Below are 23,459 nucleotides of genomic sequence, written 5' to 3' on the forward strand. Positions count from 1 at the left end.
AAGAATATAACTATAGATAAACAGAGAGAGGGGGAAGAGAGAGAGGGAAGAGAGAGAGGGGAAGAGAGAGAGAGAGAGAGGGAAGAGAGGAATAGAGCTAGAGATGAAAAGAGAAAGAGAGGAATATAACTATAGATAAACAGAGAGAGAGAGAGAGAGAGAGGCTCCCTCGGTCCAGCTGGGAAGGCAAATGAATTAATCAAGCTGCTTCATTACTGTCCTGCCATTATTATTAGGATAAAGAGGGTCATCTCCTCAAAAACTACGGCTGTGGATAATTCATTACCACACCGTGCAGGGAAGGAATCAGGTCTTCCATGACTGAAAGCAGCTCCATTCTCTACCTCGGGCTGTTCTCTCTGCCTGGGGGACACGTGTGATTGAAATGCATTATTTATTTGAATGGGTCACTGTTTTTTTATGAGGTTTGGTAAGAGTTTGTGTGGAGGATCGTGTGTGTGTGTGTGTGTGTGTGTATATATATGTGCCTAACAGTCACATGATGGGGGACGTGTTTTGTAGGCACAGGTGTATGGCTGTAGGATTTCATCACACAACACAGCACGTCAAAACGAGAGCGATGGAGAGAGGAGAGATGTGGCGAGAGGACAGTGTTGTGGGCAGTGTGTTTGTACATGCAACCGGAGGCAAATGAATCACAATCCGGTATCCTACTCCATCAAAATGCTAATGTAGGAAAATGTAGACATTTCCATATATTTGCAGGGAAGTTGGTGCAGGTTGAAAGGGGAGGTGTTTTATCATACAAGGTGCAGTGGGGTGTGATGCAGCATTTGCATATCTAATAGAACGGGACATTTCAAAATAAAGAGCAGTGTTGAGATGCAACTGTAAACGTTATTATAAATAGGTTACTTAGAAAGACAGAGGATGCACAGCCTAAGAGGCCTACAAATATTTCTGTATGGCTCCGTATGGTCCCGTATGGCTCCGTATGGCCCCGTATGGCTCCGTATGGTCCCGTATGGCTCCGTATGGTCTCGTATGGTCCCGTATGGCTCCGTATGGCTCCGTATGGTCTCGTATGGTCCCGTATGGCCCCGTATGGCTCCGTATGGCCCCGTATGGCCCCGTATGGCTCCGTATGGTCTCGTATGGCTCCGTATGGTCCCGTATGGTCCCGTATGGCTCCGTATGGCCCCGTATGGCTCCGTATGGTTTCGTATGGTCCCGTTTGGCTCCGTATGGCTCCGTATGGCCCCGTATGGCTCCGTATGGATTCCGTATGGCCCGTATTGCTCTGTATGGCCCTGTATGGTCTCGTATGGTCTCGTATGGCCCCCAGTTGGTAGAGCATGAATCATTATTATATTAACGTGGAACTGACACCGTTTTAGCAACAATGAATTCTTGTTAAAATATGTTCATATACGCCCCCAGTAAGAATATGATGCCTGCTTCTAAATGGACTGATAAGCACATAGATATGATCATTTTCAGATGTTCCTACTTCATTAGCATTTGTGAAAATGCTACAGTAATATATAGAGGGAAAACAGCTGTGCATTTGAACAATTAACACTGCAGTAAATAAAACCTATTGTCCAGACGACACAGACTGGGGCACCATAGCCAATCAGTGACACAGTAGGCCTTTATGCAAATAAGCCATTTGCCACACAGGCCTGCTGCCATCATTCACGTTGAACTGGACTGTGTGTTTACAGGCAGTAGGGCCTGACATCATTCACTTTGAACTGGACTATGTGTTTACAGGCAGTAGGGCCTGCCATCATTCACTTTGAACTGGACTCTGTGTTTACAGGCAGTAGGGCCTGACATCATTCACTTTGAACTGGACTATGTGTTTACAGGCAGTAGGGCCTGACATCATTCACTTTGAACTAGACTGTGTGTTTACAGGCAGTAGGACCTGTCATCATTCACTTTGAACTGGACTGTGTGTTTACAGGCAGTAGGACCTGTCATCATTCACTTTGAACTGGACTGTGTGTTTACAGGCAGTAGGGCCTGCCATCATTCACGTTGAACTAGACTGTGTGTTTACTTTGAACTGGACTGTGTGTTTACAGGCAGTAGGGCCTGACATCATTCACGTTGAACTAGACTGTGTGTTTACTTTGAACTGGACTGTATGTTTACAGGCAGTAGGGCCTGACATCATTCACGTTGAACTGGACTGTGTGTTTACAGGCAGTAGGACCTGCCATCATTCACGTTGAACTAGACTGTGTGTTTACAGGCAGTAGGGCCTGACATCATTCACGTTGAACTGGACTGTGTGTTTACAGGCAGTAGGGCCTGACATCATTCACTTTGAACTGGACTGTGTGTTTACTTTGAACTAGACTGTGTGTTTACAGGCAGTAGGGCCTGCCATCATTCACGTTGAACTAGACTGTGTGTTTACAGGCAGTAGGGCCTGACATCATTCACGTTGAACTGGACTGTGTGTTTACAGGCAGTAGGGCCTGACATCATTCACTTTGAACTGGACTGTGTGTTTACTTTGAACTAGACTGTGTGTTTACAGGCAGTAGGGCCTGCCATCATTCACGTTGAACTGGACTGTGTGTTTACAGGCAGTAGGGCCTGCCATCATTGACTTTGAACTGGACTGTGTGTTTACAGGCAGTAGGGCCTGACATCATTCACTTTGAACTGGACTGTGTGTTTACAGGCAGTAGGGCCTGCCATCATTGACTTTGAACTGGACTGTGTGTTTACAGGCAGTAGGGCCTGCCATCATTGACTTTGAACTGGACTGTGTGTTTACAGGCAGTAGGGCCTGACATCATTCACGTTGAACTAGACTGTGTGTTTACAGGCAGTAGGGCCTGCCATCATTGACTTTGAACTGGACTGTGTGTTTACAGGCAGTAGGGCCTGTCATCATTCACGTTGAACTGGACTGTGTGTTTACAGGCAGTAGGGCCTGTCATCATTCACGTTGAACTAGACTGTGTTTACAGGCAGTAGGGCCTGCCATCATTGACTTTGAACTGGACTGTGTGTTTACAGGCAGTAGGGCCTGCCATCATTCACGTTGAACTGGACTGTGTGTTTACAGGCAGTAGGGGCTGACATCATTCACGTTGAACTGGACTGTGTGTTTACAGGCAGTAGGGCCTGACATCATTCACGTTGAACTAGACTGTGTGTTTACAGGCAGTAGGGCCTGCCATCATTGACTTTGAACTGGACTGTGTGTTTACAGGCAGTAGGGCCTGACATCATTCACGTTGAACTAGACTGTGTGTTTAGCAACAGCGTGACTTTGGAGTAGCAACAGCGTGACTTTGGATCATTAGAAAGCATTCGCCAAAATCCGCGAGTCTTCTTACATTTGGGAACTTTACAGTCCAATTGATCAAACAACCATGAAGTTGTGAAAAGGGTCAATAGTCGGAAGAGTTGCAGAGTCAATAAAAAGAAAACAGTTATTAATTAGATGCTTTTTCCATGAATTAGTCTATTTTCTCTGTCACCATATGGTCTATCTACTAGAAACTATTGGACAATATGGACACAGATATATAACAAATGAATACTATATATGAATACATTTTTTAAAAGTATTCATTACCAAAGTTACCATAGATTATCTGTTAATTACCTAAATTACTGAAGATTCCGGTAACTTTGGTAAATTACCGGTAGTTTTGCACCACTACACATAACAATCCAGACACCAGCCATCCACAGACACCAGCCACCCACAGACACTAGCCACCCACAGACACCAGCCACCCACAGACACCGGCCACCCACAGACACCGGCTACCCACAGACACCGGCTACCCACAGACACCAGACACCCACAGACACCAGACACCTACAGACACCAGCTACCCACAGACACCAGCTACCCACAGACACCAGACACCAGCCACCCACAGACACTAGCCACCCACAGACACTAGCCACCCACAGACACCCTTACCTAGACTGGTGGGTTTGATGAGCTCGTCCAGCATATCGTAAAAGGGCAGCCTCTGCAGCTTGACGTCTGGGTGCACCGGATGCAGGGTGGCCGAGGTGGGCAGGTGGTGCGCCAGCCCGCTGAGCTCATGCTTGCCAGGCCCCAGCAACGAGATGGGCAGCAGGGCAGCCGGCGAGGGTACTCCCCCGTGCCCGTGGCCCTCATACGCCAGCTGGCTGAGGCCGGCAGGTAGGGCGGCGGTGCCCCCTCCTCCCGAGGCAGGGTAGTGTGGTCCGGGCAGGACCAGCTCTGAGGGAGAGCCCATCTTGGTGGGGAAGCGTCTGCAGTACAGTTCCTTGATCTTCATCTGCACGGCGGGGCTGCAGCCGGCTTTCAGCAGATGCAAGGCCATGGTTAACAGCTCATGTTTTCGCCCGTGTTTGTTGCGGCCTGCGTAACCTAGCAGAACCTGCAGCTCTGAAACGCGCAGGCTCATCACCATTTGCTGTGGAGGAGAGACAGAGAGACAGAGAGAGAGTGTTGAGTTAAAGGAAACGAGTCTACAAAACTCTTGAAGTACTCCTTGCTTAAACCAACAAAGGTGCGAGGAGACTTACCTGGTCGGCGTAGCGTGAAACATGGACAACAGTGTAGGAGTAGTCTAATGATCAGTTGCCTCACACAGAAGAGCTTTAACTATCATTGCCAGTTTGTGAAGATCTACCCACAAGAAGAATCCATGAAGGGAACGCAATGTGCCATTATTCCATCACGCAAGAAGATATACATTACACCTAAAAACCCAGTTAACTTTAATATACTGTAGAAGCATACACAACATCAATTGAACTTTTTAAAATGTATTTTAGATTTTTACCTTTATTTAACGAGGCAAGTCAGTTAAGAACAAATTCTTATTTTCAATGACGGCCCAGTGGGTTAACTGCCTGTTCAGGGGCAGAACAACAGATTTGTACCTTGTCAGCTCAGGGATTTGAACTTGCAACCTTCCGGTTCCTAGTCCAACACTCTAACCACTAGGCTACCCTGCCGCCCCCAGACGTCTTATTCTATGCATTCTTGCAGTTGTTTCACCTTTTTACCTTCAGCAATAGTCCTACTGCTTTAGACTGGGTAGCCAAATAGCTTCATTTTGATTCATGATTTTGAATTTTCATGGCGCAGATGAAGCTAAATCCATCAAACGAATGTGTAAACTATGTGATATAGGCTAATACGTATCACCAGCTCTCTCAGAAGGATTGATGCAGGCCTAGTTTCCACTACAGATAATTACATGTGGCGAGGGTGTGATATGAATTTCAATGAAGTGTTATCAGACCAGGTTCCTACCAGTACGACCTGTGAACTGGAACCAGTTCATGAGTGAGCTGATACTAATTCCATGCTAATGACATGCAAATTGTTCATTATCTACAATAATGAAATGCCCATGCATATTAATAATGTATGTTCTCCATGCTATGGGTGGACATTCGAGCAACTATCTCATTTGCTCTTGGGCTGGGAATTGCCAGGGACCTCACAACACGATACTTAGGTGCCTGATACGACAGCGTTAATTTCATCAACAAAAATATTGACTATAATATAAAACAGACCCAGAAAAAAATATAAAATGAGACGAGGAGAAAATGATCTCTATGACAAAAATCAGACAACTAAGTGGACTGGACAAGAGTTTCTGGAACGATTGAGCGCTTTTCAGTGATAAGCTCAATTAATATTAGCAGCCCAGATGTGCAGCGCATTCAGCAGTGGGAAGGACATGTCACACCCAGCACACACAGCCTACATCAGCTGGTGAGCTGCAGGGGAGCAAGCGATGAGTGTGAAGTCAGGCAGACAGGCTCCGCTTATAGTGTCCACATCACACAGGCGACTCTCTTGCTTTACCGCCAGCCCTCTAGTTAGCTACCCTTTGGCTGGTTAAGAAACAAAAGCTGCTTTACAAAATAAATAAAAAAACAGTAGCAGTATTGAGTAAAACAGTCTGACTATGTTTTTCTCTCCCTTGAGTAATCTAGAGAAAAGTAGGCTGTCTTTGAATTTGTAGTGATGCTCAACCCCTCCCACTTTTCTCACTGTGTTTCATATACAGGTTTTATAGACAATGTCACCACGTCTCCCTCTTTTCCTCTGCGAACTGATCGATTCTAGACCTTATAGGCGACCGTTCAAAACACATGACCCATAATACTGCCGCTTTATTGGAGAGCCACATTTTATATTCATAAAGCATATCATGGGCCATTCTAAAGCTAGGCTACTTGTGGACTGGACCGTTAACCATTTGTTTAGGCTACACCTTGTCCAGTCACGTTACCACATTAACTAGCTATAGCTAACAACCTGGGGAACGCAATGTTATGGAACACTCACAAAGAGGCTATGTAGAACACACATGCCTCTCTGACATGTTGAATAAGGAATAACACCGGCTCTATTCATGGCATTTCTATGTGCTTTCTATGTACCATTACCAGTAGTCTACTGAACGTGACCCTGGTCCAATTACCAGTAGTCTACTGAACGTGACCCTGGTACCATTACCAGTAGTCTACTGAACGTGACCCTGGTACCATTACCAGTAGTCTACTGAACGTGACCCTGGTACCATTACCAGTAGTCTACTGAACGTGACCCTGGTACCATTACCAGTAGTCTACTGAACGTGACCCTGGTACCATTACCAGTAGTCTACTGAACGTGACCCTGGTACCATTACCAGTAGTCTACTGAACGTGACCCTGGTACCATTACCAGTAGTCTACTGAACGTGACCCTGGTACCATTACCAGTAGCCTACTGAACGTGACCCTGGTACCATTACCAGTAGTCTACTGAACGTGACCCTGGTACCATTACCAGTAGTCTACTGAACGTGACCCTGGTACCATTACCAGTAGTCTACTGAACGTGACCCTGGTCCCATTACCAGTAGTCTACTGAACGTGACCCTGGTACCATTACCAGTAGTCTACTGAACGTGACCCTGGTACCATTACCAGTAGTCTACTGAACGTGACCCTGGTACCATTACCAGTAGTCTACTGAACGTGACCCTGGTACCATTACCAGTAGTCTACTGAACGTGACCCTGGTACCATTACCAGTAGTCTACTGAACGTGACCCTGGTACCATTACCAGTAGTCTACTGAACGTGACCCTGGTACCATTACCAGTAGTCTACTGAACATGACCCTGGTACCATTACCAGTAGTCTACTGATCGCGACCCTGGTACCATTACCAAATCACTGAAGCTGGAAACTCATATCTCCCTCACTAGCTTTAAGCACCAGCTGTCAGAGCAGCTCACAGATCACTGCACCTGTGCATAGCCATCTGTAAATAGCCCACCCAACTACCTCATCCCCATACTGTTATTTACTTTGCTCCTTTGCACCCCAGTATCTCTACTTGAACACTCATCTTCTGCACATCTATCACTCCAGTGTTTAATTGCTAAATTGTAGTTATTTTGCCACTATGGCCTATTTATTGCCTTAACTCCCTTATCCTACTTCATTTGCACACATTTTATATAGACATTTTCTATTGTATTATTGACTGTATGTTTGTTTATTCCATGTGTAACTCTGTGTTGTTGCTTGTGTCGCACTGCTTTGCTTTATCTTGGCCAGGTCGCAGTTGTAAATGAGAACTTGTTCTCAACTAGCCTACCTGGTTAAATAAAGTGAGAAAAATAATAATAATAACTAGACTAAATCTTTCAAATGACAAAAATGTGACATGGTGATATTTTAGTCAAAATGACAAACACTAAATCTAAAAGACTCTGTATGCGATTCGATGTTCCAAACATATATCTCACCAAATGTCTGCTTCCATGATCAGTCATGGAAATAAAACGTGCTGAAAACAAATTGGCTCCCGATTAAAAAATAATATGGACAAGAAGTTATAAAGTAAAAGTTCTGGAGTTCTGATGCAGGTACAGTGATGTTCACCCCCATCACTAATTCTCTCTCCTTCAAGGCTTCGCCTCGATGACCATAGACATGGCCTCGATTCTAAATCTTAATCTAGCCTATAGATTACTGATGTAGACTGATGTACCTAGATCAGTCCACTGATGATCTCCCTATAATGTGACCCCACTATAACTGAGTTTGGGCGGTATAACGTATATACTGTATACCGGGGTATTTGGAAAAAGCCACGGGATGGTTTTTCAATACCGTTGAAACTATACATTTGAATATTTGTAGCTACTTTTTAAGTAAATACCTTCAGTCAACTTGTGCAATACATTAGGAGATAAAGAACATTGTGTTCTCCATTTCATCTGTCACATGATTATGACGCTTACGATAGTTCCCTGTCACGTGGTGTTTGTTTATAAGCGCACAACAACGAGACCGAGGCTTGTGAGTCTCTCACTGTCGTGCAGCACGCGCCAGGTGATCTAATTTTCACACTGGAATTCACAACTAAATGTTTGCCAGCTAGATATATCTTATAACTATTAAGTTAACTTTCTAGAATGTGCTAAATGCTCTGCAGTTGTGCTTTTGATTTGCTAATTTAGTAGCTAGTGAGCTATCTGGCGAAGTGGTAGCTTCGTCCAAAAATCAAGTATTCTCTTGATAACAGCAGAGTGTCCCCTCGTGGATCACGAGCCTGGCTAATATTCCTTTAGCGCAGAAAACTGAGTAGCATTTGGGAGTTACTTGTATAGTTTAGGTCAGAAACTGTACAAAATGTTTGCAATGCGCTCGTTAGTATTTAATTAGCATCCTCTATGAGGATTACTTAGTAGTTGTTAGCATTTAGTTAGCATCCTATGAGGATTCCTTAGTAGTTGTTAGCATTTAGTTAGCATCCTATGAGGATTCCTTAGTAGTTGTTAGCATTTAGTTAGCATCCTATGAGGATTCCTTAGTAGTTGTTAGCATTTTGGTAAATTACACTTTTTGGGCTTTGAATATTAGCACTTTTTAAATAAATACCTGCAGTCAACATGTGCACAAGGTCCAGCACAAGCTTCATTATGAGGCTTACCGGTACTGGGTTTCCCAAAACAGCAGTTTGAGACAGTCACACGTGTTTGTTTACAAAGAACAACAACAAGCTAAGCTTATGGAGGTGAGTCACTCCAGCAGCGCAACTTAAGTGAGGTGATAATGTGTGGTTCTGAAAGGCTAAGGTAGCAGGATAACGCTGGGTGTATCCGGGCTGTTTCAGACCACACCGGGTGGGTGTGGAATGAGAGGTGACAGGTCCACTGAGCAGCAGCTGTGTGCTTTCTTATGGAAAACAGCCCTCAGAAGCTCTAATGTAATAGGTTACATAATAATCAAATATATGGGTAAAATAGCAGATATGATGGCAGCACATAAGTCAATGTGACAGGCACACGCAGCACACACCCCTAGTATAACATACGCCCTGGGCGTGGAATATTGGAGACTTGGATAGCCACCTTCATATCATTTATCTTAATGACAGGGGAGAGATAAAACCAGTGATTAAAACACAGAGCACTAAAACCTCCCCTGAGCAGCTACCCCCCCACACACACACTCCCAGTAGTCAACCACATACACAGGCTGAAGAGTGTGTGAGAGAGAGAGAGAGGGGGAAAGATAGAGAGAGTGCGAGAGACAGTGCTATGTTTCTCATGCTAATAAAGCCCATTGAATTGAGAGCGAGAAAAATATTGAATGTGTGTATCTGTCTTTCTGAAATCTCTCATAACCCAGCTACCACTGACACTAGCCCTAGAAACCCTAAATGTAGCTTAGTATAGCCCAGCTACCACTGTGACACTAGCCCTAGAAACCCTATCTAACTTTAGCTTAGCATAGCCCAGCTACCACTAACACCAGCCCTAGAAACCCTAACTGTAGCTTAGAATAGCCCAGCTACCACTAACACCAGCCCTAGAAACCCTAACTGTAGCTTAGCATAGCCCAGATACCACTAACACCAGCCCTAGAAACCCTAACTGTAGCTTAGAATAGCCCAGCTACCACTAACACCAGCACTAGAAACCCTAACTGTAGCTTAGAATAGCCCAGCTACCACTAACACCAGCCCTAGAAACCCTAACTGTAGCTTAGCATAGCCCAGCTACCACCAGCCCTAGAACCCCTAACTGTAGCTTAGCATAGCCCAGCTACCACTAACCCTAGAACCCCTAACTGTAGCTTAGCATAGCCCAGCTACCACTAACACTAGCCCTAGAAACGCTAACTGTAGATTAGCATAGTCCAGATACCACTAACACTATCCCTAGAAACCCTGTCTAACTGTAGCTTAGCATAGCCCAGCTACCACTGTGACACTAGCCCTAGAAACCCTATCTAACTTTAGCTTAGCATAGCCCAGCTACCACTAACACCAGCCCTAGAAACCCTAACTGTAGCTTAGAATAGCCCAGCTACCACTAACACCAGCCCCTAAACCCTAACTGTAGCTTAGCATAGCCCAGATACCACTAACACCAGCCCTAGAAACCCTAACTGTAGCTTAGAATAGCCCAGCTACCACTAACACCAGCACTAGAAACCCTAACTGTAGCTTAGAATAGCCCAGCTACCACTAACACCAGCCCTAGAAACCCTAACTGTAGCTTAGCATAGCCCAGCTACCACCAGCCCTAGAACCCCTAACTGTAGCTTAGCATAACCCAGCTACCACTAACCCTAGAACCCCTAACTGTAGCTTAGCATAGCCCAGCTACCACTAACACTAGCCCTAGAAACGCTAACTGTAGATTAGCATAGTCCAGATACCACTAACACTATCCCTAGAAACCCTGTCTAACTGTAGCTTAGCATAGCCCAGCTACCACGAACACTCGCCCTAGAAACCCTAAAAGGGAACCCAAACCGGCTGGCACACGCGCACTTGCTAGCTAATTTATTCTATTTACCTAGCTTGCTGTTGCTAGCTAATTTGTCCTGGGACTTAAACATCGAGTTGTTATTTTAGCTGAAATGCACAAGGTCCTCTACTCCGACAATTAATCCACACATACAACGGTCAACCAAATCGTTTCTAGTCATCTCTACTCCTTCCAGGCTTTTTCATCTTTGAACTTATATGGTGATTGGCATCTAGACTTTCATAGTATTACCACGACGACCAGCAAAACAGTTAGTCTTTCAATCACCCACGTGGGTATAACCAATGAGGAGATGGCACGTGGGTACCTGCTTCTATAAACCAATGAGGAGATGGGAGAGGCAGGACTTGCAGCACCATCTGCGTCAGAAATAGAAATTACTTCTATTTTAGCCCTTGGCAATGCAGACGCTCATTGGCGCGCGTGAGCAGCGTGGGTGCAATAATTGAGTAACATGGTTTCTAAATGTATTTTGTGACGTGAGCGGTGTGGTCAGCCTGTAACTGTAGCTTAGCATTGCCCAGCTACCACTGACACTAGCCCTAGAAACCCTAACTGTACCTTAGCATAGCCCAGCTACCACTGACACTAGCCCTAGAAACCCTAACTGTACCTTAGCATTGCCCAGCTACCACTGACACTAGCCCTAGAAACCCTAACTGTACCTTAGCATAGCCCAGCTACCACTGATCCTAGCCCTAAAAACCCTAACTGTAGCTTAGCATAACCCAGCTACCACTAACACTAGCCCTAGAAACCGTAACTGTAGCTTAGCATAGCCCAGCTACCACTGATCCTAGCCCTAGAAACCCTAACTGTAGCTTAGCATTGCCCAGCTACCACTAACACTAGCCATAGAAACCCTATCCAACTGTAGCTTAGCATAATCCAGCTACCACTAACACTAGCCCTAGAAACCCTAACTGTAGCTTAGCATAACCCAGCTACCACTAACACTAGCCCTAGAAACCCTAACTGTAGCTTAGCTTTGCCCAGCTACCACTAACACTAGCCCTAGAAACCCTAACTGTAGCTTAGCATAGCCCAGCTACCACTCACACCAGCCCTAGAAACCCTAACTGTAGCTTAGCATAACCCAGCTACCACTAACACTAGCCCTAGAAACCCTAACTGTAGCTTAGCATAACCCAGCTACCACTAACACTAGCCCTAGAAACCCTAACTGTAGCTTAGCATTGCCCAGCTAACACTAACACTATCCCTAGAAACCCTAACTGTAGCTTAGCATAACCCAGCTACCACTAACACTAGCCCTAGAAACCCTAATTAGCTTAGCATAGCCCAGCTACCACTAACACTAGCCCTAGAAACCCTATCCAACTGTAGCTTAGCATAACCCAGCTACTACTAACACTAGCCCTAGAAACCCTAACTGTAGCTTAGCATAACCCAGCTACTACTAACACTAGCCCTAGAAACCCTAACTGTAGCTTAGCATAACCCAGCTACCACTAACCCAACCCTAGAAACCCTAACTGTAGCTTAGCATAGCACACACACACACACACACACACACAACTGTACACATATTTCCCTCCTTTACCACACTGCGGATGTGTAACATTCCTCCACTGACCTGAAGAAAAGTGAGGGAAAACAAATAGAGACAAAAACACTGGACAGCCAGAGGAGGAGAGACAGACAGCAGGACAGAGCACTCTCTCTTTTCCTTCCATCACATTTTATAGGAGGCTTGGCCTGACTCATCATACAAGGCCCAATCATAATATTTACAGTTACAGTAATTATCAGGACACTGTTTTGAAAGGAGGTCTGGTGTGGTTTTAGCCAACAGGCCAAAACATCTGATGTCACACAGTCCTTTAGGCCATGCTGCGAGAGGAGTAATGGGTCCAGACTCCAGGCGTGTAGCATCTATCCTAGCATCATGAGGATTTAGGCTATACAGCTATTAGCAAGGCCTACAACAGTGTTCCCAAAACTCCATCTTCAGGAACCCAAGGAGAGCACATTTTGGTTTGCGCCTAACACTACACAGCTGATGATCAAAGCTTGATGATTAGCTAATTATATGAATCAGCTGTGTAGCGTTAGGGCAAAAACCAAAAGGGGCCCCCCTGGGGGTCCCCAGGACCGAGTTTGGGAATCGCTGGCCTTATTGAGTAAGTCACACTTCACTCTGGCCTCTATTTGCAGCACTTCCTGTGCTTTCCTTATAAAATAAAGGAAATGTGTATGATAAGGCAGTAAGCACACAGAAGATTCAGACGCATAAATTCTATTTGAATCCGGCATAACATACTGATATCATATCTGACAGCGAAGTAACGCCCTCTGGCATTTCTGGCTCCAGCATTTCAACTTTGATTTCTGGTCACATAGATGAGTCTTAGAAAACGCCTTCAATAACACAGAACAACACACATGTTGAAGACCTCTGCTAACTCATATTAACCTCTACATAGCACAATAAAGAAAAGGAAATGTATGACATATTTTACTATGTTACTGATATGAATGTACAGACCGGTTTGAGTTTTTACTTTACCTTCTATAAAAAGGTATTTAAATGATTGGTTTGTTAAATGGATACTCTGCTACTTGAGTCATCTCTCTCTCTCCCTCAATTAAATTAAATTCAAGGGCTTTATTGGCATGTGAAACACATGTTAACATCGTCAAAGCAAGTGAAATAGATAAAACAAAAGTGAAATAAACAATAAAAAATTAACAGTAAACATTACTCACAAAAGTTCCAAAAGAATAAAGAAATTTCAAATGTAATATTTAAGCAATAAGGCCCAATGCGTCATGCCTAAGAACAGCCCTTAGCAGTGGTATATTGGCCATATACCACAAACCCCCAAGGTGCCTTATTGCTATTATGAACTGGTTACCAACGTAATTAGAGCAGTAAAAACAAATGCTTTGTCATACCTGTTGTATACGGTCTGATATATCACGGCTGTCAGCCAATCAGCATTCAGGGCTCTAACCATCCAGTTTAAAACATGTATATATATATACACAGTGTTGTAATGATGTGCAAATAGTTAAAAGTTAAAAAGGGAAAATAAATATGGGTTGTATTTTCAATGGTTGACCTTTTCTTGTAGCACAAGGTCATACATCTGGCTGCTATGATGGCACACTGTGGTATTTCAACCAAGAGATATCAAAATGGCATTTTTTTTTTTAAATTCTTTGTTGGTCTGTGTAATCTGAGGGAAATATGTGTCTCTAATATGGTCATACATTGGGCAGGAGGATAGGAATTGCAGCTCAGTTTCCACTTCATGTTGTGGGCAGTGTGCACATAGCCTGTTTTCTCTTGAGAGCCAGGTCTGCCTATGGTGGCCTTTCTCAATAGCAAGGCTATGCTCACTGAGTCTGTACATAGTCATAGCTTTCCTTAAGTTTGTGTCAGTCACAGTGATCAGGTATTTTGCCACTGTGTACTCTCTGTTTAGGGCCTAATAGCATTCTAGTTTGCTCAGATTTTTTTGTAAATTCTTTCCAATGTATCAAGTAATTATCTTTTTGTTTTATCAAGATTTGGTTGGGTCTAATTGTGTTGCTGTCAAGGGGCTCTGTGGGGTGTGCTTGTGAACAGAGCCCCAGGACCAGCTTGCTTAGGGGACATTTATTCAGGTTCATCGCTCTGTAGGTGATGTCTTTGTTATGGAAGGTTTGGGAATCGCTTCCTTTTAGGTGGTTGTAGTATGTAACCACCCTTTATCGATTTAGATAATTACTGGGTAATTAGGCCGATACATTATTTGGTGTTTGACGATGTACACGGATATTTTAGCAGAATTCTGCATGCAGAGTCTCACTAAAATAAATTGTAAGCTGAATATGCCAAATCGCTAGTTAGCAAACGTAGCTAGCTAATACAGCCTGATAACAGTGCTTGTGTAGGCCTAAATCAGCATGTTTGTGCAACAGTATTTTCTAAATCAGAGAGGAATAGGCAAAGCATAAATGTTAGCTACATGAAGTACGAGAAAAAAATTATTGTAGACAAAGATTATAAGTTCCCACTCTCCTGGGTAACACTGACCAACACTTTGGTTCCTACCCTGTCACAGTAATACCTCCACAGATATCCTATTAATATAATAATTCCTAATTCCCTGGCTTTTTCATTCGCTGTCATGACAAACACTGTATTCAAAGTGACCACTTTTACATTCTAACTATAGAATTATGATAATCATCATTATATTTCCAGGATTCCAACAGCTCAAGTGTTTTGATCTAAATCGCAATATTTGGTTTAAAGATCAGATTTTTTTGCCCATATCGTGCAGCTCTACATGGCAGTGGGAAACGTTTTGTTGAAGTTTGATTGAACAGTGTAAAACCATCAGAATGGAGAAAGCACCAATGAAATCCCATAATGTCTGTGTTGCCACCCAGGCGTCATGCACAACTCATGAAGCAAATTTAAAAAACTTATAATATTTAAAATACCGTCAAATGTGAAGAAGAAGAACAGTGATATGATATTTTGGCCATATCGCCCTATACTAAACTATTCAACTCTACTGTCCTGAACTGTCTGGTCCTATACTAAACTATTCAACTCTACTGTCCTGAACTGTCCGGTCCTATACTAAACTATTCAACTCTACTGTCCGGTCCTGTACTAAACTATTCAACTCTACTGTCCTGAACTGTCTGGTCCTGCACTGCACTCTACTCTGCTGTCCAAACTTGTGAAACAGATTTGGTGGGGTCAGGACAAACCAAATTTGGTCTTAACGTCTGCACAGTTCTTCCAGTAAATGTGTTTTGGTAAAATGTTCAGTGGAAATGTTAAAAGTCGTCATTGTGCATAGAGTTGTATGGATTGTTTAATTTAGCAATCATTAGTTGTTTGTTTGTCATACATTTAAAGTGAAAAATCAGCGTCTCAGCATCTGTTACCTTGGAATTGCCCTGCTCTATTTTCTATTGGTTGAGGGGGAGTAGAGTAGAGTGCTAGTGAGCATTAATTCCTTTGGAGTGTGGGAAGGAGGGAAAGAGGGAGAGAGGGAGGGAAGGAAGGAGGGAGAGAGGGGAAGAGGGAAGGAGGGAGAGAGGGAAAGAGGGAAGGAAGGAAGGAGAGAGGGAGGGAAGGAGGGAGAGAGGGAAAGAGGGAAGGAAGGAGAGAGGGAAGGAAGGAGAGAGGGAGGGAAGGAGGGAGAGAGGGAAAGAGGGAGGGAAGGAGAGGGGGAGGGAAGGAGGGAGAGAGGGAAAGAGGGAAGGACGGAGAGAGGGAGAGAGGGAAAGAGGGAGGGAAGGAGGAAAAGAGGGAAGGAAGGAGAGAGGGAAGGATACAAGCAGCTCCTGTGAAAACAGAGGCAATCATGAGGAGCTATGGAGAGGTAGGGTGAAGGGGCAGGGGTGAGGAGCGCTGGAGAGGTAGGGTGAAGGAGCAGGCGTGAGGAGCGCTGGAGAGGTAGGGTGAAGGAGTAGGGGTGAGGAGTGCTGGAGAGGTAGGGTGAAGGGGCAGGCGTGAGGAGCGCTGGAGAGGTAGGGTGAAGGGGCAGGGGTGAGGAGCGCTGGAGAGGTAGGGTGAAGGGGCAGGGGTGAGGAGCGCTGGAGAGGTAGGGTGAAGGCGTGAGGAGCGCTGGAGAGGTAGGGTGAAGGGGCAGGCGTGAGGAGCGCTGGAAAGGTAGGGTGAAGGGGCAGGCGTGAGGAGCGCTGGAGAGGTAGGGTGAAGGAGCAGGGGTGAGGAGCGCTGGTGAGGTAGGGTGAAGGGGCAGGGGTGAGGAGCGCTGGAGAGGTAGGGTGAAGGAGCAGGGGTGAGGAGCGCTGGAGAGGTAGGGTGAAGGAGCAGGGGTGAGGAGCGCTGGAGAGGTAGGGTGAAGGCGTGAGGAGCGCTAGAGAGGTAGGGTGAAGGGGCAGGCGTGAGGAGCGCTGGAGAGGTAGGGTGAAGGCGTGAGGAGCGCTGGAGAGGTAGGGTGAAGGCGTGAGGAGCGCTAGAGAGGTAGGGTGAAGGGGAAGGCGTGAGGAGCGCTGGAGAGGTAGGGTGAAGGCGTGAGGAGCGCTGGAGAGGTAGGGTGAAGGAGCAGGCGTGAGGAGCGCTGGAGAGGTAGGGTGAAGGGGCAGGTGTGAGGAGCGCTGGAGAGGTAGGGTGAAGGAGCAGGGGTGAGGAGCGCTGGAGAGGTAGGGTGAAGGAGCAGGGGTGAGGAGCGCTGGAGAGGTAGGGTGAAGGGGCAGGGGTGAGGAGCGCTGGAGAGGTAGGGTGAAGGAGCAGGCATGAGGAGCGCTGGAGAGGTAGGGTGAAGGAGTAGGCATGAGGAGCGCTGGAGAGGTAGGGTGAAGGCGTGAGGAGCGCTGGAGAGGTAGGGTGAAGGAGCAGGGGTGAGGAGCGCTGGAGAGGTAGGGTGAAGGAGCAGGGGTGAGGAGCGCTGGAGAGGTAGGGTGAAGGAGCAGGGGTGAGGAGCACTGGAGAGGTAGGGTGAAGGAGCAGGGGTGAGGAGCACTGGTGAGGTAGGGTGAAGGAGCAGGGGTGAGGAGCGCTGGAGAGGTAGGGTGAAGGGGCAGGCATGAGGAGCGCTGGAGAGGTAGGGTGAAGGAACAGGGGTGAGGAGCGCTGGAGAGGTAGGGTGAAGGGGCAGGCATGAGGAGCGCTGGAGAGGTAGGGTGAAGGAGCAGGGGTGAGGAGCGCTGGAGAGGTAGGGTGAAGGAGTAGGGGTGAGGAGCGCTGGAGAGGTAGGGTGAAGGGGCAGGCATGAGGAGCGCTGGAGAGGTAGGGTGAAGGAGCAGGGGTGAGGAGCGCTGGAGAGGTAGGGTGAAGGGGCAGGCATGAGGAGCGCTGGAGAGGTAGGGTGAAGGGGCAGGCATGAGGAGCGCTGGAGAGGTAGGGTGAAGGGGCAGGCATGAGGAGCGCTGGAGAGGTAGGGTGAAGGGGCAGGGGTGAGGAGCGCTGGAGAGGTAGGGTGAAGGGGCAGGGGTGAGGTAGGGTGAAGGGGCAGGGGTGAGGAGCGCTGGAGAGGTAGGGTGAAGGGGCAGGGGTGAGGAGCACTGGTGAGGTAGGGTGAAGGGGCAGGGGTGAGGAGCGCTGGAGAGGTAGGGTGAAGGGGCAGGGGTGAGGAGAGGTAGGGTGAAGGGGTGAGGAGCGCTGGAGAGGTAGGGTGAAGGGGCAGGGGTGAGGAGCGCTGGAGAGGTAGGGTGAAGGGGCAGGGGTGAGGAGCGCTGGAGAGGTAGGGTGAAGGGGCAGGCGTGAGGAGCGCTGGAGAGGTAGGGTGAAGGGGCAGGGGTGAGGAGCGCTGGAGAGGTAGGGTGCAGGGGTGAGGAGCGCTGGAGAGGTAGGGTGCAGGGGTGAGGAGCGCTGGAGAGGTAGGGTGAAGGGGCAGGGGTGAGGTAGGGTGAAGGGGCAGGCATGAGGAGCGCTGGAGAGGTAGGGTGAAGGGGCAGGGGTGAGGTAGGGTGAAGGAGCAGGGGTGTTGAGCGCTGGAGAGGTAGGGTGAAGGCGTGAGGAGCGCTGGAGAGGTAGGGTGAAGGGGCAGGGGTGAGGAGCGCTGGAGAGGTAGGGTGAAGGGGCAGGGGTGAGGAGCGCTGGAGAGGTAGGGTGAAGGGGCAGGGGTGAGGAGCGCTGGAGAGGTAGGGTGAAGGGGCAGACGTGAGGAGCGCTGGTCTGGGACAGTATAAGAGCCTATAGCAGCCTACTATTTAACAGAACTGAGTAGCCTAGATATGGCCAGCGACACCAGTCTATTCACTACTTACACACTGATATCCATGTCTGGGTCAGCAGAGACCATAGCTCGAAGACATCTATGCAACGTAAGCCCTGGTCTATTTGCATGTAGTCCAAGCATCAAAACGTACAATAGGCCAAGCATCAAAACGCACAGTAGTACAATAGGCCAAGCATCAAAACGCACAGTAGTACAATAGGCCAAGCATCAAAACATACAGTAGTACAATAGGCCAAGCATCAAAACGCACAGTAGTACAATAGGCCAAGCATCAAAACGCACAGTAGTACAATAGGCCATTTAATTAAGTTAAACAAAAAAACGCTGCAGATGAGAAGATCTCACCAAATGTGAACTCCACAATGTAACTATATGGAATATAGAGCACGGAGAAAAACTAAGGACTGCTGCTGTGGCAGCTTTGATTCTTCAGCAGAACACCAGAATTCAGTGCAGAGTTGCCCAGAGCTACAGACAGAGCTACAGAGAACTACAGACAGGGCTACAGAGAGCTACAGACAGGGCTACAGACCGAGCTACAGAGAGCTACCGACAGGGCTACAGACAGCTACAGACAGGGCTACAGACAGAGCTACAGACCGAGCTACAGAGAACTACAGACAGAGCTACAGAGAACTACAGACAGAGCTACAGAGAGCTACAGACAGAGCTACAGACAGAGCTACAGAGAGCTACAGACAGAGCTACAGAGAGCTACAGACAGAGCTACAGACAGAGCTACAGACAGAGCTACAGACAGGGCTACAGAGAACTACAGACAGGGCTACAGAGAACTACAGACAGAGCTACAGAGAACTACAGACAGAGACACAGATAGAGCTAGACAGAGAGAGCAATCACACCAGCAAGATTAGTGACCTGTTGCCACAAGAAAAGGGCAACCAGTGAAGAAAACACCATTCATTGTAAATACAACCCATATTTATGTTTATTTATTTTCCCTTTCGTACTTTAACTATTTGCACATCATTACAACACTGTATATATACACATAATGACATTTGAAATGTCCTTATTATTTTTGGAACTTTTGTAAGTGTATTGTTTACTGTAATTTTTTTGTCTATTTCACTTTTGTTAATTATCCATTTCACTTGCTTTGGCAATGCAAACATACATTTCCCATGCCAGTAAAGCCCTTGAATAGAATTGAGAGACAGAGATCAGACCTATGCCCCTCCTGCCCACCCCATGCCCCCACTCCAGCAAAGAGGGCTTCAACATGAAAGTCACACAGATGGCCTGAGGTCATCTGCCTTTGGCCTAAAGAGCAGGAACCTGGACATCACCAAAGAAATTAGAAATACAGACGTAATCATCCTACAAGAATCATGGTATAGATGAGACGGACCCACTGGTTGCCCTCTAGGTTACAGAGAGCTGGTAGTCCCATCCACCAAACTACCAGGTGTGAAACAGGGAAGGGACTCAGGGGGTACGCTAATTTGGTATAGAGCAGCCCTAACTCACTCTATTGAATTGATCAAAATAAGAATATTTTACATTTGGCTAGAAATTCTAAAGGAAATGATCTCAACAGAGAAATGTCCTCCTGTGTGCTACCTATATCTCCCCAATAGAATCCCCAAACTTTAATGAAGACAGCTTCTCCATCCTGGAGGGGGAAATCAATCAATTCCAGGCCCAGGGACATGTACTAGTCTGTGGTGAGCTAAATGACAGAACTGGACAAGAACCTGACACCCTCAGCACACAGGGGGACACACATCTACCTGGAGGTGACAGCATTCCATCCCCCATGTGGCCCCGTAGGCACAACTACGACAACATAACCAACAGAAACAGGTCACAACTCCTGCAGCTTGGTCACACGCTGGGTCTGTACATAGTCAACGGTAGGCTTCGAGGGGACTCCTATGGTAGGTACTAGAGGTTGACCGATTATGATTTTTCAACACCGATACCGTTTATTGGAGGACCAAAAAAAGCTGGTACTGATTGAATCGGACAATTTTTATTTATTTGTAATAATGACAATTACATCAATAAAATCAATTTAGCCTCAAATAAATAATGAAACATGTTCAATTTGGTTTCAGTAATAAGTGCAATATGTGCCATGTAAAAAAGCTAACGTTTGAGTTCCTTGCTCAGAACATATGAAAGCTGGTGGTTCCTTTTAACATCAGTCTTCAATATTCCCGGGTAAGAAGTTTTAGATTGTAGTTAATATAGGACTATTTCTCTCTACCATTTGTATTTCATATACCTTTGACTATTGGATGTTCTTATAGGCACTATAGTATTGCCAGTGTAACAGTATAGCTTTCATCCCTCTCCTCTCACATCGACAACAGCCACTCTCGAAGCAGCGTTACCCATGCAGAGCAAGGGGAACAACCACTCCAAGTCTCAGAGCGAGTGACGTTTGAAACGCTTTAAGAATCAGCTGTCAGAGCAGCTCACAGATCACTGCACCTGTTCATAGCCCATCTGTATACAGCCCATCTATCTACCTCATCCCCATACTGTATTTATTTATTTTGCTCCTTTTGCACCACAGTATCTCTACTTGCACACCCATCTACCGTTCCAGTGTTTAATTGCCATATTGTAATTACTTCGCAACTCCCTTATTTGACCTAATTTGCACTCACTGTATATAGACTTTGTTTTCTTTCCCCCCTACTGTATTATTGACTGTATGTTTTGTTCATTCCATGTGTAACTCTGTGTTGTTGTATGTGTCGAACTGCTATGCTTTATCTTGGCCAGGTCGCAGTTGCAAATGAGAACTTGTTCTCAACTAGCCTACCTGGTTAAATAAAGGTTAAATAAAAAATTGAAAAATAAATATGGTCGAATCCGGAAACTATCATTTCGAAAACAAAACGTTTATTATTTCAGTGAAATATGGAACCGTTCGGTATTTTATCTAATGGGTGGCATCTCTTAGTCTAAATATTCTTGTTACATTGCACAACCTTCAATGTTATGTCATAATTACGTCAAATTCTGGCAAATTAGTTCGCAATGAGCCAGGCTGCCCAAACTGTTGCATATACACTGACTGCGTGCAATGAACGCAAGAGAAGTGACACAATTTCACCTGGTTAATATTGCCTGCTAACCTGGATTTCTTTTAGCTAAATATGCAGGTTTAAAAATATATACTTCTGTGGATTAATTTTAAGAAAGGCATTGGTGTTTATGGTTAGGTACAGTCGTGCAAAGATTGTGCTTTTTTTTGCAAATGCGCTTTTGTTAAATCATCCCACCGGCGTTGCAGGACACGCTAGATAAACTTGTAATATCAACCATCTGTAGTTATAACTAGTGATTATGATTGATTGATTGTTTTTTATAAGATAAGTTTAATGCTAGCTAGCAACTTACCTTGGCTCCTACTGCATTCGCGTAACAGGCCGTCTCCTCGTGGAGTGCAATGAGAGACAGGTGGTTAGAGCGTTGGACTGTAAGGTTGCAAGATTGGATCCCCTGAGCTGACAAGGTGAAAATGTGTCGTTCTGCCCCTGAACAAGGCAGTTAACCCACTAGGCCGTCATTGAAAATAAGAATGTGGGGGGCCTGCCGGGTGGCGCAGTGGTTAAGGGCGCTGTACTGCAGCGCCAGCTGTGCCATCAGAGTCCCTGGGTTCGCGCCCAGGCTCTGTCGTAACCGGCCGCGACCGGGAGGTCCGTGGGGCGACGCACAATTGGCCTAGCGTCGCCTGGGTTAGGGAGGGCTTGGTCGGTAGGGGTGTCCTTGTCTCATCGCGCACCAGCGACTCCTGTGGCGGGCTGGGCGCAGTGTGCGCTAGCCAAGGTGGCCAGGTGCACGGTGTTTCCTCCGGCGCATTGGTGCGGCTGGCTTCCGGGTTGGATGCGCACTGTGTTAAGAAGCAGTACGGCTTGGTTGGGTTGTGTATCGGAGGACGCATGACTTTCAACCTTCATCTCTCCCGAGCCCGTACGGGAGTTGTAGCGATGAGACAAGATAGTAGCTACTACAACAATTGGGATAAAAAAATAAAATAAAAAAATAAGAATGTGTTCTTAACTGACTTGCCTAGTTAAATAAAGGTATATAATAAAAAAAGTATTTACAAAATTTGGCAAAATCGGTGCCCAAAAATACCGATTTCCGATTGTTATGAAAACTTCAAATCGGCCCTAATTAAATCGGCCATTCCGATTAAATCGGTCAACCTCTAGTAGGTACACCTATAGGTCATCTCTTAGCAGTAGTATTGAAGACCACTTTATCACTGACCTCAACCCAGAGTCTCTCAAAGTCAGTCCACTGACACCCCTATCAGACCACAGCAAATTCGCACTCTACTTGAACAGAGCAATACTCAATCATGACGCATCAAAGCCAAAGGAACTGAATAATATTAAGAAATGCTACAGATGGAAGGGAAGTAGTGTGGAAACCTACCAAAAAACAATTGTGCAACAACAAATGAAATCCCTTGTAGACAACTTCCTGGACAAAACGTTCCACTGTAATAGTGAAGGTGTAAACTTGGCAGTGGAAAACCTAAACTGTATAGTTGACCTCTCAGCTTCACTATCAAATCTAGAAATTTCTAAAAGAAAACCTAAGAAAATGAACAACAATGACAAATGGTTTGATGAAGAATGCAAAAACCTAAGAAAGAAATGGAGAAACCTATCCAATCAAAAACATAGAGACCCAGAAAACCTGAGCCTACGCTTTTACTATGGCTAATCACTAAAACAATACAGAAATACACTACGGAAAAATAAGTAACAGCACGTCAGAAATCAGCTCAATGTAATTGAAGAATCCATAGACTAACCACTTATTGGAAAATTGGAAAACACTAAACAAAACAAAGAGTTGGTGCCCTCACACATCGACTCTGTACCGGTACCACCTGTATATAGCCTCTCTACTGTTATTTTCACTGTCATTTTACTGTTTAGGGTTTTTTTTCTTTACTTATCTATTGTTTACCTAATACCAATTTTTT

General features: G+C 45.8%; 1 pseudogene; it reads right to left on the minus strand.

Moving 5' to 3' along the window:
• The window catches only part of LOC115127276 (E3 SUMO-protein ligase PIAS1-like), a 100,080-nt pseudogene that overhangs the window by 43,554 nt on the left and 33,067 nt on the right, over positions 1–23,459 (minus strand).

This window comes from Oncorhynchus nerka, linkage group LG27, assembly GCF_034236695.1.
Source record: "Oncorhynchus nerka isolate Pitt River linkage group LG27, Oner_Uvic_2.0, whole genome shotgun sequence".
Lineage (NCBI taxonomy): Eukaryota > Metazoa > Chordata > Actinopteri > Salmoniformes > Salmonidae > Oncorhynchus > Oncorhynchus nerka.